The sequence below is a fragment of the Macrobrachium nipponense genome, chromosome 14 (assembly GCF_015104395.2).
Source record: "Macrobrachium nipponense isolate FS-2020 chromosome 14, ASM1510439v2, whole genome shotgun sequence".
Classification (NCBI taxonomy): Eukaryota; Metazoa; Arthropoda; class Malacostraca; order Decapoda; family Palaemonidae; genus Macrobrachium; species Macrobrachium nipponense.
The window spans coordinates 13694075-13709896 of NC_087207.1; positions in this window are offsets into that span (position 1 = coordinate 13694075).

A 15822-nucleotide genomic window follows, 5' to 3' on the forward strand; every position below is an offset into this window, starting at 1 on the left:
TAGTTTCCACTGTATTTGGTAAGAATACCCTACCGTGCGATAATTTGGTCTTGAGAATCTGGCAACACTGAGCCAGATTCCATTTCTAGGAAAGTGTTTTTAAGACACATTAAATTGTTAGTCCGGTTGCAGGTAAAAATTAATATAATTTGAAAGGAAAGTATTTACTAGTTGTATACTCATGCATAATTTGAAAATTGTTTGTTAGAAATAAATTTTAGGGCAAAAGTTACACAGCTGTTCCTCTTCCAGGGAATTATGTTTTTAAGAAATATTAAAATGTTAGCTGGCTATTCTTGTGTAATTTCTGAATTATTTTGAATAAATGTATTTCAAACCAAACGCTTGTTGTGTATACTTCTTTATCTTGATCAAAAATGAAATGGTCCACGGCATACTGCTTATTGGGTTGGCGGTCCATGGCGTGAAACCAGTTGGGAACCACTGGTTTAGAGGCTCGTCAGATACTGTGCCTTGGTTTTCCAAAATAGTTTTAAACTAATTCATATTAAGTGAGAATATAAACTGACATATTGTTTTACATGGATGAAACCTTGAATAAAATTAAATTTGAGCGGTTGGTTTTACCATCAATCTAATAGTATTAATTTTGAAAATTAATAAATAATACTGCTTTTGGCAGAATATTAACCTGTTTATATAATTTGAAAAGCTGCTAAGAAATCATTGATAGATTTGCTTGTAAAGACAATTTCCACCGGGAAGCAGACACGTAATGAAGCCAGTTTTTTTAAATGCATGGTTTAAAAAGGACACAGCTCTACTGAAGCTTATATTTTGCAATATCATCTGCCAGGAACTTACCTGTCATTTTTCTAATGTTCAGACATAATATAAACAATAAAAAAGTTTAGTGAAGAATTTATCTGAAGGAAATTAACTGAAAACATTAAATGAATATTTGGATGAATGGCTAAGTTGAAAAATTTGAGCAGAATGTATTTTAATGACTTAAGTCATTGTTGACTACTTGTAGTCGGATACTTGTAAATATAATGAAAAAATGTTTTGAGTTTTAAAGGAGTTTTGTATTAGAACCATATTCAAGTATCAAACCTAAGGCTTTTAGATTTTCTTGGTCTACAAGAAGCCAACAAAATAGATTATACAATGTTTGCTCGTAATTAGCAACCACACAAACCTTTATTATCCATTTCAAATGTCCCATTTAACTAATTAGTGTGTATTCAAATTACAACCTAAATATTACCACCATGAAAAATTATATAGTACATAAATAGGTTATATTTTATACAATTTCGTATGCACTGAAGTCCACCCAGGCAATATTTCTTACAGTATTTCTTGTTCCACATATAGATATGATAGTACGTATTGATGTGTAGATAATTTCAGAGTCGAGTTGGTTAGTGGAAGTTTCAAGTGCGTGTATGCCTATCAGACTGACTGTGCTGTGTACTCGTCGTCCTTAAATTAGTTCTTGTTGAAAGAAAAGTTTCTTTGAATTCAAAATTTCTTTTGAATGTTTCATATCAGGAATAAGTCTTTATTATCGCTCTAGTTAAGTTTTCAAGAAAGTTGTTAGCGTTCTAAATTACTACTGTTGCTACGGACAGTTGTTATAAAGTTATATATCCTTGATAGTGGCTGCTGCTGAAAGCTTCTTAGTCTATGGAACTTGTTTTATCTGTATGCGCTATATTCAGCATATCATTTTATTTACCTTAATTTCGTATCGATCATATCCTTTACTACTCAGTAAAGGGGGGTAGTGCGTGTTGTGCACTGTAGTCATTACTCAAGTTTCTTTGCAGTGTCCCTTCAGCCCCTAGCTGCAACCTTTTATTCATTTTGCTGCACCTGTGCTCATTTTACCTTCTTTCCATCTTGCTGTCCACCCTCTCCGAACAATTAATTATTTCATAGTGAAACTGCCACGTTTTCTTCCTGTAACACCTTGAAAAACTTTTTACTTTTAAATTTCTCCATAGATATTTTCGCAGTAAGTTCAGTATTTGCCAGTTTACAGCACGTGTAAACCTCTAGTCCTTTTTACTGAGAATTTCATGTCCTTTACAATCACTGACTTTTTTATATGAATTATTTATCACTGCACCATCAATGAACTGGTGACCTTAGCTATTGAACGTGATGAATAAGTCACCCAATTTGCCGATTTCTGCAAACTGTCTAATTTACTTCCACATTATAGTTCAATAATTTGTGGATGCCCTGTTATATTAGGAGAAAAAGAGAGCAAATCAGAAATGCTGAGTATTCTAATATTTATTTCAGAATAGGGCGTCATTCTTAATTGCTAAAATTATATCAAAGTTTACCAAAACACTTTCGAAATTTTAATTACTTTATGACCTTAATTTCCTTAAATGATAAATCTGTCTATTTCAAGAAACTCACCAAACTGACTATCAGGTTTGGGACTTCAACAGATGTCACAACAGTCAAACAGCTTTGAAGAATAATGACCCTTATCATAAAGAGAGATTAGAAACCTTTTACAAACTCGCATGATTATCATGCCAGTTTGTAGGAAGTTTCTAGTCTCTCCTTAAGATAAGGTTCATTATTTTTCAAAACTGTTTGACTGTTGTGACGTCTGTTAAGTCCCAAAGCTGATAGTCAGTCAGTTTGATGAATCGTGCATAGAACTGACATCTAATGGGCTGAAATTTGTTCCTCCTCTTGTGATCCATACACCATGACAGTGTCTTGACATGGACAAATTGATCATTAAAGGAAGTAGGATCTTAACATGTAATCGTTTATCAAAAGTATAGATAGTTTTGGTCTCTTCACCAAAAAAATTAAATGTACAACTGAAGATCTTAGAAAATAAATTTGATGAATTATTGTATTAGAGAGATCTTTGTACCTGCTTTTAAGTTGGCCATGTTTTCAGGAAACAAATTTTCATGCATATTAATATTATTGAAATTACATTCTCTTTTGAATTTAGAGGTTCATAAGCAAAAAAGGGCAGAGAAGAATAAATCTTACCAAGCTGTTTCAGTTATAATTGGATTTATTACCAGTGGAGCAAAAACTTTTGTTGGATGCTCTCGATCTTTGATGTGATTTATGGAAAGGGTTACTTGAAGACACCAAGTACTAAGAAATTCATAAACAATATTCGTGCTACAAAATAGATTGCTGATATTTTGGGATATCTATATGAAGGCTGAACAAGAGACAACAGAAAATACAGATACTCATACGAGATCAACTCGTCCAAACGATAATCCTGTTGCTTTATGGTTATGTCGCTTAGTTTGAATACTGTGGGTTTTATTGCAGTTTTGCTTTTTTTTTTTTTTTTTTTTTTTTTTTTTTTAGGGTGGGGGCGTAAGTTTTTTTTTTCTTTTTAGGAAGCGGTTTGAGTATGTATGCGGTGTTGTCCTTTAGTGTTTATTAAGGTGAAAATTGTTGCGGTTTATATAAAGTATTTTCCATCTTTCTGGTGTTGTGGAAAAAGTTTCGAAATCGGCGAAATTATCACACAGGCGAATCTGAAGTGATTCGGTGGTCCACGTGTACCGGAGAATGTGACTTCGGTCCGATCTGGCTGCTCCGTTGGGGGAGGGAACCAGGAGTGGCCGGGGCAGTACCCGTGCCCGTCCCCTCCTTTTTACCCGACTCGATCAGGGACAGACGATGGGGCAGAGTCCAGTGACAGTGACCTTATATGTGACCTTGTCGGCTTTTGAGGAGGGGGGGGGGGGGGGGGCGCTTCACATATCAATAGTGCACAGAAGAATACATTAAAATTGCATAATAAGGCTTCAGACTGGCATTTTCAGATTTTGAGTGGTATTTATGTTTTCAGCATATGGATTAAAATAACATTTTTATGTTAGTGAAATTCATTTTGTACGTTACTGGCTTCTCGATCTCCCTTTGTTCATATGGCTATTAAGTTCTAATCTATTTTAAGTTCTAAATATCATTAATTTCAAAAGTCTTTTCATTCTGTTCTTAGCCTTATCTTGGTTATGTTATTGTTTTATGTAAAGTTTTTACAATAAATTTAAAAAAAATGGAAAAGGAAAGCATTCAAGGACCTAGTAACTTAATTTTATTCAGATTACAATGGTTTCCTTTACAATGGTTTCCTTAATGTTGTGTTACTAGGCGGGACTAGGGAGGGCCTTGGTGGGCTTTTCTTTTCAGTTTTTTTTTTAAAGCTAATAGATTACAGTCTCATGTCAAATCTGACAGTTTTGAGTTTATAAGCATGCTGCAAATTCAGGTACTTGAACCAAAGGGGATTATTTGTCCAGTCCATCAGAGGAAAAGGACACTTTTTAAAGTGATTCCTTCAGTGGATTGGATGCAGACATAATATTCCGGTTTTCTTATAGGGATGAAAGTTTTCTAATTTCTTAATGGAAGTGGTCTGTTTTGATCGGGTAGTCTGACATGTCACTTTCTTGCGTTCATCATGTTTACCACTGAACAATATTCCATGCAAAACTAATAGCGCTTATGTGATAAGTTTTCAGTCTTTTACAATAAAAGACAGACGAATTTCAATAGTTTTACTCCTCCCATTTTTCTTCGATTATACCAATTTCGAGTACACATCTATTAAAGAACAAACCCATACCCCAAAATTTATTGTTTATAAAGCAGTAATTTTTTATGTTCACGAATTCAAGTCAGTAATGTGATACTAACTCAGATTTTGGAGGCTTTAATTACGATGGTTAAACTTAAAATATTGTTTTAATAGAAAACAAGCAGACCTTTCTGAAGCAAACAGAACCACTTAAATCGGGTTGAGCCAAGTCCTCTTGGTTCTGCTATATTTATTTAATACTAAGAACTTTTAGTTTCTTTCATTCCACCAATAAATAGGAAAAAAATTGTATACAGAGAGCGAATATTAGCCCAAATTAACGAGATATTTGAGGTTTATTTCATAAGCTTTAGACCTTTTGCGAAGGATAAACATCTACTGATGTAGAAGAGGGATGGGGCCAGTATGGGTAAGGGGGCTAACACTCGGGTCTATGTACTCCATTGCGTGACAAAAAGAAAAAAAATATTTCTTGCCGTTTATCATTGTTCCTTTTTAAAATGTTTAACTCGGGATTTCAAAGAAAAACATTTATATCAATAGTTTTATTTTTCAACACTCGGATAACAGGATGTTACAGCCAAAACTATTTAGGCCTATAATGGAGACACCAGCAGTTAATGCTAAAACTTTAAACTATAGTGGAGACACCACTATTAAATGCTAACAGTTACATACAAATTAAAAGTTCAATGCTTTTTGTGCAAGTCAAAGAATGTTTCGAGTAGTTTGAAATCAGTTAATGTACAAACTAAATTACTACATTTATGCACATAATTCAGCAGCCAGCACCAAAATCACACATCTGGGAGCTTTCAAGATTCCGTTCAGAGATATCTGGTCCAATGTTGGGAGTTTACCTGGAAGACAACGTGAACAAGATAAAGTGATCAAGAGCACAATTTCCAAATCAGTCGGTGAAAATAATTGGCGTTTTAATTTCTCCTGTACACTGAAGACAAACTATATAAAAAATATTAACAAATGGGTAACCTGGTTAAGTTCTTAATTTTGACCCCATTTATTTTTTTTTTAATATAGTGAGTATACAATGTTACTCATCTGATGAAATTCAAGTGGAAACTAAATTATTCCCTAAACATCTATATATTTGTTTGTATGGTGTTTTTACGTTGCATGGAACCAGTGGTTATTCAGCAACGGGACCAGCGGCTTTACGTGACTTCCAAACCAGGTCGCGAGTGAACTTCTATCACCAGAAATACACATCTCTCACTCCTCAATGGAATGGCAGAGAATCGAACCCGCGACCACCGAGGTGGGACGCGAACACCATACCAACCACGCCACTGAGGCGCTTACACATCTATAAAAGTGTTTCTAACATTCAGACATGAGAGTTAAAACCTTTCTTCCCTACCAATGAAGTTACAGATTAGATTCCAATTAAATGCCTCTCATGCTTATTCTTCCTCCAGTTATGGCACCTCAATGGAAAACTGCAGCTTGACATTTCAGAGTTATATTTTCCCACTAATTTTACACAAATCCTAGCTACGCGGGTAATCTGAAATGCAGTGTTCCTACCACTTAAAAGAATGCCTTAAATATCTATCATAGCCTATTCTTAAAATATTTCCTGTAAATAATTTGAAACAATCTGAAGCAGTAAAGGCTTACCACGTTATCTCCAGTCTGTTCATTATTATTCCCTTCTACCTGCGCCAACATGCTAACTGTAGTCTTCATCATAAATGTTGATTGATGTTTAGAACAATATCAAGGGCACCCAAATATAGAGATCAAATACATTTCTTCACTACCATTAAAAATATGACCAGGGGTTACTTTATAAAAGATTTTTAAAACTCGCCTTTTATTCACGAGTTGAAATTGACACTGAATGAAAGTCCTTAAATTCCAAATCCACGGGAAATTAAGCTCAAATGGACAAAGTCTTAATATCACTTGGTAGTTGACAACTAGCTTAATTCTGTAACAGGAAAATAAAAAAAACATTTACAAATATAGTTAGAAAAAAGTGAAAAAAAAATTGTGAAGGCGGAGCCATACCATTACCCTGAGGATGATTTTCTCTAGAAAATAACAGCATATTACTATTCTTTGTTTAGTGTGTCTAAAATGCTGCAGTTACTAGAAATCTTTGTTAAAAGCGCAGTATACGTATTCAGAGTTAGAATAGTAGTAACGAAGGTCAGTGTGGTGGCCTAAATTCTTAATAGTTAGTCGGCCCTTCGATTTTACCAACCAAATATCATTCCAAAGTGAGAGTCGACCACTCGACTGTAGAAACTAAATTCTCTTTTAATTCCCAGACACTTACATCGCCAAAAGCAAAAGCTTTCATAACTCCCACCGAAGATAAGTCTTATATCACCGGAACACTAGGATCAATAAATTAGTATATTCTAGAATGGCTGTTTTACTACTATACTTGTTTTCATTAGGATTACTAAAAAACAATGGTCTTTACTTGACTAGTATCTTATCAAATACTTAAAATCACATATCTTGAAAGCGCCTTAAATATCTGAAATAAATCGAAAACGAGAAAGCTATATATGTGGTATGTCAGTGAGGAACAGACCCCAGATATACGATTGCTCTCTTATTTTTCTGCTCGATGGCCAGAAGCCAGAGGTACTATTACACTTCACAACTACGTAGAACTTGGAAAAGAAACTTGTCAATAGGCGCATTATGTTAAACAATACAAGAATTGTATTGCTAAATGAAATTAGTAAAGACAAAAATAAAGTAGCAAGAATGCAACTAAATCTAAAACTGAACAGAACATTAGTCAACAGCCTGATTACTGGAAGCCTTGTCATTAGTAAGGCTAAATCCACGATCAGTATAGACAAAAATTTAGCCCAAAGGGCAAGAACTGGGAGCTACGAGGTCATTCGGCGCTGAAAGCGAGACCGTGTAAAGGTTTTTAAGATGTAATTACGAGATAAACCTCACATTTGCACTACAAAACAATTATGGCAAGATAGAAGAAAGAGAATACGAACAGAGATAGTAAAAAAAAACGAAAGATGTTTCAGCTACGGCCCGAATGAAAAAAAAACCTGGTAGAGAAGTGAACTTCAAAACAGCGAAATGAAACCGCTGGAAAAGTACAAGAATTGTTTGTAGAATATCAATCCCCGTAAAGAAACTCAGGAGTTGAATACAGGAAACTCCAAAGCTAAAGAAAATCTAGAAAACCTGAAACCTAAAACGACAAATAAAAACTGCAGATAAAACAAGGCTGGAAGCTGCCTGAATAGGATTAAGAGCATATGGCGAAAAAAAAAACGTCTGGTTGGCCAGAGAGAGAGAGAGAGAGAGAGAGAGAGAGAGAGAGAGAGAGAGAATGTGATGGGCTACGGCAAAAGATTGTAATAAGATCGAGAGCTTGGATGGTGACAAATTTCTGTATTACTATCATTTTTTATAAAGTCCGAATTCTCATGAAAATTACACGAAGTCATGTAAACCACACATTCACCAATCCCTATCAAGATGAGTTTTCAACTTTTAAACAAAAAGCAGAAATACCAATAACTGAAAATTGTTATATTTCCGGCGCTCGCAACTGACAGTGAAAAGCAAAATTATGGCGGGGTACAAGGACTTCATGGCATAACAAAAGATTTAAGATATTTAAGACAATAAGGGGAAAAATTTCGAAACATTGAGGAGGAGGACGACCTGAATAATAAAAAGATGAAGAAAATTTGTAGAGAAATCTGACAAACACGGGCAAGTAATTGGAACGCAAAATCCTCTAATCAATAATGAATAACAGGAAGTCTATGATAAAAAAATATATTTGAATAGAACATACTAGAAGGGAAAGTTTGTCGAGTTGTAAAGGCTGAATAATATAAATGAAAACTAGTAAAACCTTCCACAAACGCAGCACAGAAAATACAAAAGTTAAAACTTATGCTTCAGCAAGTCACTGAAAATAATGAATTTCAGCATTAAAAACTCAAGTAATAAAATTTGAAAAGAGGTTGCAGTGTGGGTGAACAAAAATAAATCTTATTCTGTTAAGTCACACGTTTATAAAATCTTGTTTAAAAGTATTACGCAAAGAATTGTAACCATCTTGATACAAAAAAAAAAACTAGAAACTTTCTTGTTCTCATGCTAGAATACACACATTTTGTGATTAGACAAATTTACTATAATCGGTTCACATTAAGATCAAACGTTTTCTAAACAGAGCAGAATACCAATACAGGTTAGCCTTTCAACTGTGCGTGAATGTTTTGAATTTTCAGCTAATTTAGGAATATAACTTTTGGCAGTCCTATGCAAAGTCAGTCAGCAATGTAAAATTCTTTGACAACCAAATTATACAAATATTTTTACGTTATCAAATGCCAGGTCATCAGACATTCTAATAACTTGAGATGTTAAGCACAAATGGTCATTTTCCACTTCCCAAGTCCCTCGTTCCATAGATTAATATCTTGACAAATACCTTGCAGACAACGGAATGGGAACATTCAACATCAACTTCGTTGAATGTAGGGCGAAGCACCCTGTTCCTTTACAAACCCGATGCTCATAATGATTAACAAGTTTTTCTTGCCCTCGTTCTTAGGAAGCTATTAAAGTGGAGGCCATGAAAATGACGGAAAAAGTAAGGAATTCTGTTGCGGTTGCAAAGTAATACACTGAGATCATATTGCAGAAGGGAAGGAAACCGTCCAGCAAATAAGTATTACCAAAAGTGTAAAATAGAAAATCATAGGTGTAATCAAGACCGATTACCTGTGGATGGGAGGGGAAAGAAAACAGGGTGCAGTTAAAGAAGGTTACCACTTTCAAGTACTACCTTGGGTCCTGTGTGATGGAGGGTGTAGGCAAGGGCTGAAATAAACTACGGGATACAGATACAGTGTGCTTGGATGAATTGGAGGTGATTAGGAATATTATGCGAAAAGAGATTAGTCCAAAAGTAAAAGGAAGGTTTTATGAAAGTAATTAGACCAGCTGAGACGGGGTCAATAAAGAAGGCTCAAGAAAGGAAGTTAGAAGTGGCAGAGATGACGATGTCGTGATGGATGTTGGAGTCACGAGAAGGGATAGGATCAGAAACGATTACTATATCAGAGGGACAGTCAAAGTGGTGGAAGTGTCAAAGAAGATTGCAGCGGTTTGGTCACGTCATGGAGAAGGCTTAGAACTGCTACCCCATACAGAGAAGGCTGAAGGCAAATAAGTGTAACAAAAACGGTCCAGACGGACTGTACCACCTAAGCATACAGCAAGATGGTGAAATTATTTCCAAACAATGTAACCACTAAGAATCTGGGCTACGAGTACAGAACGATTTCTGGAATTCTTACTAATTTAGGACAAACTAATTCTTTAGACTAATTCATTTGAACTCCAAGTTTCCAAGTCAAGTCACTTGGGAAAACCTACATTACGGAACAGTCCAAATTAGGCAGTACGTCATTATAGTGTTTGGTAATACAAGCAAAACTTGCAGCCCAACCTGAAGACTTCAAAGATAATATAACGAAATGTCTACATTCTTTCAAACAAATTTATATCGCAATGTTTCATACTATGCACATGGAAAACCAACAATATAAAAGACCAACATGAAAACCAACTGATAATTTACATCAAGCGGGCTATCATTGAATTAGTGTTAACAAAAAAGGTTACTTACACCAAAAGAATCTTGAAGACCATTTTTTAAGGAAAGCTCTAAAAAACACATCTTCCTAAATACAGATTGATTGGAAGCTTCTGAAATTCTAACTTACACACAATGAAACGATAACAAGTCATTTACTTCGTTGTGAAATATCATTCAATTCTAAAGATTAACCAAAGGAAAATCGCTCGATGTAAGGTTGTAAGCATAATTTTCAACGATTAATCAAGTTCTCTTGGAAAATTATGATGTCTTGTAACTGCTATAAAAATAATTATAGAAATAAATTTTATTCCACCTGGTAAAAAAAAATATATTTGAACACAGCTGTTAATTGCTGATGTGAGAGAAAACGTGGTACCCTAAATGTTTGCAGTGATGAAATGCAAGTCGGTGCAGGATTTAGTACAGATGCATGAAGATGCACACAGTCCTCCTTTAGCTGCTGCTGCTACTTTTATTAAACATCTTCAAGATGCCCATTGAAGCTTCAACTGCAGAGGCTAAGACGATGTCATTATCTATGGAGTTAAGAATTCAAATAATTAAAATTAAGAAACATCTAATTTTGTTAGGTTTTCTTGATCAAACATCGCCCTGATTCTAAACTGGTCTCGGGAAATTGGGTAGTGATCTAGTGAAGAGCAAAAAGTTTCCTTTCATTAACTGATTACTTTACATCATATTAAGCAAATTAACTACATACTAAAATTTATATACGTCAAATTTATGTAATAACTTCTCATAATTTACAAAGACTTTCAGCAAACCTTCTAACAACTAACAAGCCCATAAAAATCTCCACTGGCCATGACAAGATACCACATATACTTTCACAAAGAACTGTATTAGGCTAGGCTTGACAACTTAAGTACAAGTGAAGTACTTACAAAAATTTATTTTTGTTTTATAGTTAAACATGAGTCAGTCAAAACACATGATGTATACATTAGTAAAGAGGATTTACTATTCCTCTTACTCAGAAGAAGATCACTATTCACATAGAACAAGCCTACGGGTACCACTGACTTGAAATTCAAGCTTCCTAAAAATATGGAAGAAGGTGGTAAAAAAATCACGCTTAATTAAAAAAATTGTTAATAAATGTATTAAAATGCGAGGAAATACTATTAGGGTAATAATGTCTCACACCTTTGCTTGATATTTTGAAATTCCAAATGCTCGACATCCTCAGGGAGATATTTCTAGTTCAACAGTGTCAGGAATAAAGGGCCTCTGGACCTAAGAAGTTCAACAGGGAGGCACATTTGCTGCATATTGGTGCTGCTGATCAGCAAATCTGGTTGCTCTCAGCAGGAAAAGGGAATCAGGGATCAATTGAGAAATGTGAATGATCTCTTAGTGTAATACAACTCATGAAAACCTGACAGACCATCCGTCGATGATCTAAGTCATAATTGCTAATGTTAGCAAAAAAACCTACCACCAAGAGCTATTCTATCTAAGAGAAATCTCTGGCAGAAGCAGACAGTATTCTAGTAAAAGAACAAATGGCCTAAAACAAGTTGCAATGATTTTATCACTGTTATATGAGGCCTTTCATACAATACCTAACTTTTGTGTGACATTTGCTGACACTTTCTTTAGGGGTTTCTCAAATGTAAGATATCAGTCAAAAGTTAACCTAGAATAGTTAAAGCGTAAGACTCGTTCAGCAGAATACCATTGCCTTGGAGGGACTGAGGATAGGGTGGAAAATCTTTACAAGATCTGCTAATCAATATTATACTCGTTTTACTGGAATTCAGCCTCATACCCCACTAACTTCACTTTATATTAATCCGCTCCATGTCACGAATGAGACTAAGGTCGGCTTCATTTCCCCTAATTGGAGACTTTACAACACCGACAAGTGCAGCATCATTGGCATACTAAAAGATTGTTTTCAAGGCCAACAACTAACACTTGAATACACTAAAAATAACAGTTGGCCAAGAATACTGCCCTGTGGAACTCCAGACACAATAGGTCTTGGTTTGCTCAAGATTTCATCAACATCAACTCGTTGTTGCCTACCTGTACAGAAATCTTGAAGTAAACCTAAAACACTCACCAACTCTGATTTTGAAGTTCATAAGCAAGGGTCTTGTGATTTACTAAAATGAAAGCAGCACTAAAATCTATTTGAATTTCTCAACACTAAAAACCCTTATCAAGGTTTTCTTGTAATCGGGAAGTCAAATCTAAGGATTTCATATACATACTTACGTGGTGGCTTAAGTTTTTTCTGTAGCTTTGGAGAACACATGGAGAGTAGAAATTGGCTTGTAGTTAATGCAGTTTACAGATATGCCATTCTTTGGAACAGACATTGTATTGCTAAGCTTGCACTCTTCCGCAAAGATGCTATGTCGACAGAAAAATCTATACAATCTACTAATCTTGGAAGGCAACACATTAAGAACTGTTTTGAAAAACAAGAGGAATAAACCTCAGGAACTTCTAATCTATTACCAGAAATGATTGGGTTCCTCAATTAACTGGACAAAATCGAAGGACACACAGAACAAGAACAGACTGGTCATGTTAATTGTGGTATTTGAATTGAGCCATTCAGTGTGCTTTGCATTGCATTCTCCACAAATAACGAATGAAGCTTTTGAATCCTATGACAACCATTCTAATTCTCTCCAAGACAGTCATTTATAGAATCATCAATATTTGGATTGCAGTAAACAGCACATAGTTCAAGGCAACTACAGTAATTTTTTCTGGTATATAGTTTGTCTGGACTAAGTGTACACAGTCATACCTTGGGCATGAGGGATGTTACGCCAATAAATAAAATCTGGGCCATCAAATGCTGGTATTAAAAACTCCGCCTTTGACTTGTTACTACTTACAAATGTCTGATAAAAACAAAATTATAATCACAGGCACAACTCTGGAGATCAAAAAGATTTGACCTTAGTTCCCAAACATTTGACTAATGTAATTTGCAATTTTTCTTACAGTATTGAGTAGCAGGTGCAGAGTTAAGCTCAGTGTCTCCCAAAAGATCTCGAATTAGCAATAAAAATTGGCGCTAAACTAATACTCATAACAAATATCAACAGAACAATAGGCAATAATACAATCGACAACAGTTTTTATGTTGATAAAAATTACATTGAAAGTACAGATAAACCTATTCAACCATTTGTCATTTAAAAAAAGCTGGAAGCAACTGGCTGATAAGGAGGAGCTGGCACATCTTATATAGTAATACATCAGGAAAGCGGCTTCGGTAATTTATTCTGGGGCATTGGACTAAATTAAGTACCAACCTGGTAACTGATCAAGTTACATGAACAGAGGCACTAATTTTTACCTTATCTTGATAACTCAAGCTTGCATTCTTAGTCTAGAACTAGGTCCTCTATCAGCAATTTTAACACCAATACTATTCAAGAAAATGCATATCTTAAATATTTTATTTCAATCTTCCATAATTTTAATGGAGACCAGTTTAACTGCAATAGTTTTTGTATTACAAGAAGCACCATTTGTTTGGAAAAAACTTATCACTTGCAAAGTTATTTGACCTTGCAAGTCAGTTATATTAAGTAGATATATAAACTTCATTCAGTGCTCTCAACTCACAATGCTCACTAAGAGTAACCTATAACTTCCAAACATCTGCTACTACAAATCATGATATTGTGTTGAGCCTTACCTTGTTGAAGACTTTGTTGAAATCCTTTAACTTCCATTATATTCAAATAATAGTGAACAGCTCTACATAGATGAGGTTACATGTTTTTGGGACTCCATTTGAAATTGGGCATTAATCGGCTGACATTGAGGCAGGATACCTGGGATAAAAATTATTCATTTAAATTGTCGGCAGACCCAAGATAATGCAATTTTTTCATGTTTTAAGATTCAGTAGTTTTGTCTTATAATAAAATAATTCCGAGAACTTTTAGTCTTCATGTGCATGGGATAGAACAAGGATTATAAAAGTCACTGTAACCTAGTTTAGTCTGCTCTGGTCTTTACCTTGTACTTCGGTTAATATGTTTTAATAGCCTAAGAATGGAAGGGGACAATCAATTCAATTCAACACAAAAATACCACACAAGTCCAGTAACTATAAACTTACACCAACAGCTAATTCTTATAATTTACACCAACTACTTACTCGTATTGCACTATCAATACAACTCTTACTTTAATATGCCCTTACATACTGTCTTGCAAGGGTAACATCCCACTATAATCCTCAGTCTCCCTCAAAGATAGTTATCAAATTAGATCTTTTTTTTACATAAAATATATAGGAGTAATTGCAGTTACCTCACGGTATATACTAAACAATTGTGACTAAGAACTTGAGTGCACACTAGATTACAGATGCTAGTTTAGTTTCTAATCTTGCTTTACTGAAGACAATGCTCACAGTACCAAACTTGTATAAAAATGGAATATCATGGTGATTTAGCAGGTTTGTTTTCAACGTTGGATAAAATTACCTAATGATTACGCCTTAGGACCCATTGGAAAATTGAAAATATCTAACTTTAGGCTTATTCCTTGAAGTGGATAAAACATCTACTTCCGTGATCAACACAAAGGACTCAATCCTCATTTTGCGCGGCTGCTCTTCAGTGATAACGGCCAGAACTAAGCCTTTATTGGAGACACCAGTAGTAAATGCTAACAGTGTTATATAATACAAAAAAAATTAATTGTTCAACGCTTTGTGTGCGGATCAAAGACTTTCAGGTAGTTTGACATCAGTTAATGCTTAGAAAACAAAATTACAACATTTATACAATTCAGCAGCCAGCACCAAAATCACACACCTGGGAGCTTTCAACACTCCGTTCAGAGGTCCCCCTGTCCAATGTTGGGAGTTTACCTGGAAGACAAACGTGAACAAGGTAGATTAAGTGATTAGGTACACAATTTCCAAATCAGACAATAATTGGGGTTTTTATTTCTCCTGTACGCTGAAGACAAAAACTAAATAAAAAAACATTAACTAACGGATAACCTTGTTTAGTTCTTAATTTTGACCCCATTTGTTAATTTGTTTTTAATATAGTGAGTATACAATGTTACTCATCTGATGAAATTAAGTGAAATTCTAAGAATTCCTTAAACATCTACATCAAAAATTCTAGCATCCAGACAATGAAAGTTTCCACCTTTCTTCCCTACCAATGAAGTTACTCAGATTAGATTCCAATTAAATGTCTCGCATTGCTTATTCCTCCTCCAGTTATGGCACCTCAGTGAAAAACTGTGGCTTGACATTTAAGAGTTGTGTTTTCTCGCTACTCATTTTACACTAATCCTAGCTACGCGGCTCATCTGAAATGCAGTGTTTCTACCACTTGAAAGAATGCCTTAAATATCTATCATAACCTATTCTTGAAATATTTCCTGTAAATGTTTGAAACAATCTGAAGCAGTAAAACCTAACCACGTTATCTCCAGTCTGTTAATTATCATACCCTTCTACCTGCGCCAACATGCTAACTGTATTCTTAATCATAAATGTTGATTGATGTTTAGAACAAGATCAAAGGCACCCAAAAATGGAGCTCCAGTATAGTTCTTCACTTTACCATTCTAAGGCACG